This window comes from Cicer arietinum, chromosome 4 (assembly GCF_000331145.2).
Source record: "Cicer arietinum cultivar CDC Frontier isolate Library 1 chromosome 4, Cicar.CDCFrontier_v2.0, whole genome shotgun sequence".
Classification (NCBI taxonomy): Eukaryota; Viridiplantae; Streptophyta; class Magnoliopsida; order Fabales; family Fabaceae; genus Cicer; species Cicer arietinum.
Genome location: NC_021163.2, coordinates 52,011,851 through 52,015,336, shown reverse-complemented (window position 1 = coordinate 52,015,336; position 3,486 = coordinate 52,011,851). Strand labels below are relative to the sequence as shown.

Below are 3,486 nucleotides of genomic sequence, written 5' to 3'. Positions count from 1 at the left end.
TAATGTATTTAACTTATAATATATATAAAAAAATGTATAATATACATCAACATTATTCTCAATAACAATATTTAGAGTTAATTATTCTCAAAATAACTTGTCTTCATGGTCTGTTTTTTTTTGAAAAAAAAAATAACAATGTTGATAGAACTGGATGCTATTTAATTCATCGTGTAAAAATAGTTTACCATCATTTAATTATAATTTTTTAATATATTTAACTTAAAAAATATATATAAATATTATTTTATGTTTTATTGACATTATTATAAAAATGTACTCTATTAATACATCAACATTATTCTCAATAACAATATTTAGAGTTAATTATTCTCAAAATAACTTGATACCCCTTTACTTTGAAGTATTTTGAATTTACTTTTAAAAGGTTTTGACTATTAATGTGGTAATATTTTGTCACAACTTTCAATGTAAATTTTTGGACCTTTTTTTCTAAGTAAATAATGTGTTAATGCAACAAGAACACACACCATAATTTATTAATGCACCAACTTTCTCAACAATGATACTTGTATTAATTTTTTGTTTGATTTTGAGGTGATTAAAATTGATTTAAAAATAAAAATAACTCTAAAATTTGAAAATAAGGTGATATATAGCAATTACAAAAAAATTTAAAGTGAAATTGTATATAAACAGATTAAAAATTATTTAAAAAAATAATTTTTATAATAGCAAATAAACGAAAGTTAAAAAAATTATTAATTTTATAAAATAATCTCTAAATCATTTAAAATAATTTTTTTTTATTTAAATTCAAACAAACATACTCATTAAAGACAGAATTAATTTTACACCTTAAAAATTAAGTTTAACTCTTTTAAAAATAAAATTAAGCACGTCTTTAAAGGGAGTCAATTTACATACTTGTTCTAATTTTATCCTCTTCTTAAAAAACAGATCTTTGATTCTCTTGCTTGCTTTGTAAGCCCTCCAAATCTCAAGAACACGTGGCAAAAGAAAAATAAATGGTGAGGGAATTGAAAGAATATGTTGAAAGAAAACCTCGTTTAGCGATTTGTGTAAGTTGCGACAAAAGAAAAGTCCCACATCAGTAAATGTAATTGTTATGATACTATTTAAAAACCTCAAAATACCGACTTGTTTCAACAATAGACCATGAAGCCGTGTGAATGGGCCCATGCTTTCAGCTGGGCTCAGGAAAGTCCCCGAGCCTTCTCTGCAGAAATGTAGGCCTGGTAACGGGTAAATCTTCGAGCTTGGGCTTGCTTCATACTTCGGTGTGAGGGCTGAGACACGTGTGTGGAGCCGTTGCAAGTCTTGCCGAAGATAATTGGCTAATTGCCTACAGTCATTCACATGGTTGTTTGCAACTTACAGAACGGGGCTTATGTCTTCTTGGTCTACCTCTTTTTTGTAAATATAATTTCTTAAACATAATTCTAGTTTTTTTATTTTTAATTAATTTTTATCTTTTGTTATTTATAAGTAATTAAAATAAATACCTAAAATGAATATTTGAGAAAAGATAAAAATTATATTTCAACCTAAATATTATTTTAAAAAAAGTTACAACAAAAAATCAATATATTATTATTATTATATCTTATAATAATAATATAATATTAAAATTTATATATACATTTCAGTTTTATTTTAAAAAATAAATTTAAAATCTAATCTAATTTGAGTGCAGGATTGTTCCAAGGGTAAGGCGACCAAAACAATCATTTTGTACCTCTTTATATTTTGGATTCCCCTGTTCAAATGATTTTTACAAATTCAATAATATTTAACTTTATATAATTTATGATTGTTTAGATCATTTTGCAGTTGTTATTTGGATTGGTTTAAATTAAAATACACGTGGATATAAGTAAAAAAAAAAAGATTGGTTATCACAAAATTAAAGTATTTGAAATTTTTAATTCAAAAATATAACAATAATTTAAATTTAATTTTTATCAGGTTCACTCTATTAAGAAAAATTATTCCCATGAATTATAAGTTACAACTTAATTTATTTATTTTTAATCTTAAAATAGATGATAAATTACATCATAATTAACTTATACAACTGGAAGATTTCGAGTTCGAATCAAATAATATGGACGTTTAACTTAACAATATTAGCATTTGTCCATTGAAGTAGGACTTAAGAACTCTTGCAACTTAATTTTAGTAATTTGTTTTCTCTTGCAAAGATAATCATATCAAAAAATTAGATGGTGGAAGGCTACCATCTAATTGAGAAGGTGGTATGAGTCGGGTTTGTTCATATTTATATTAGGCCATATTATTGTTACTCAACCTAAAACATATTGGGCTAGGTCGGACTCAACTAGGCAAAATGTCCCAATTGTTCTTGAACTAATTGAGGATCTCAACCTAAATTACAGGCCCCAAAATTGACACCAGCATAGCCATTGTTTGGCACCTAAGTGACTTGTTAGAAATTGGATCTAATTTTTTTTCATGTAAGGCAAGTTAATCTAATTAGGCATGCCCTTACAAGAGTGATTACATATGAGACTAATTATCAACTCTAAGTAGTATCATCTCCAAATGTTTTTTTACTCTAAATGTTTTTGTCATCTCCAAAACCTAATTTTAGAAACTGGTCTTTCAAACAAAAATTTTTCTTAATTATATTCTTTAAAACAGTTTTCTAAATCAAATTTATAAAATAATTTTTAAAAACTAAAATATAAAAATATTTCTAACAGCCCTAATGTTTATAATCCATAATAGGACATGTGTGCTTAATTAATTTAATAATTCAAAATGGTATAATTTAATTGATTGATGTTCTGTTAACCACCTATAAGGTAGTGTGGCCCACAACAGAGGCAGTCTTTTATATATGTCCTTTTAAATTCTATGACAGCATAAAAGCATATTGTAAACTACTTGGTAACTGAATTAAAAGAGTTATGCTAACAGTATTAACATTATGGATATTGACCGTTGAAAAAATAAAACACCAACAACACTAATAAAAATTGTTAAACTAATTACAATTTATGAACATTAGTTTATTTGATCAACTAGCTCTTTAGAAGATTCATGTCCATATGTTTGATTACTACAGTTCAACTATTCCATGATTGCTTTCCAGACAAAAGGTATCCAATGAAACAAAGTCGACAAGACTATACAACCAACGAGGCCAGATCATTAATCTACATCACATACACCAGTCACCTTAATTAATCATGTCATACCCACCACAATAATAATATTAATCCATATTTCAACTTTCATTAAAGCTCACTAATGCAAGGCTGCCGTGTTTAATCAGTAATCTAGCTTTGAGCATCACAACATTTAAAATATCAAGACGCATAATAACTGAAAAAATAAAAATAATTGAATATAATCACATATGTCAATGTCGTGTTGATGTCCGACAATGCGTGTTGGACACCTGACACAATTTTAATCTGAAATATCGATACTACATAGATCACGTACAACCAAAACAAAGAGCATGAACTTTCCCTA

The 3,486-nt window shown here is 26.4% G+C and overlaps 1 protein-coding gene across 1 annotated transcript in view; it reads right to left on the bottom strand.

Annotated features, from left to right (window-relative positions):
• Positions 1-3,334: 3,334 nt before the first annotated feature.
• The window catches only part of LOC101491448 (65-kDa microtubule-associated protein 6), a 4,865-nt gene continuing 4,713 nt past the window's right edge, over positions 3,335-3,486 (bottom strand). Inside the window, exon 12 of the mRNA XM_004498049.4 lies at positions 3,335-3,486. This exon is cut by the window's right edge and continues 339 nt beyond it. The gene's annotated coding sequence lies outside the window, so the exon portion shown is untranslated.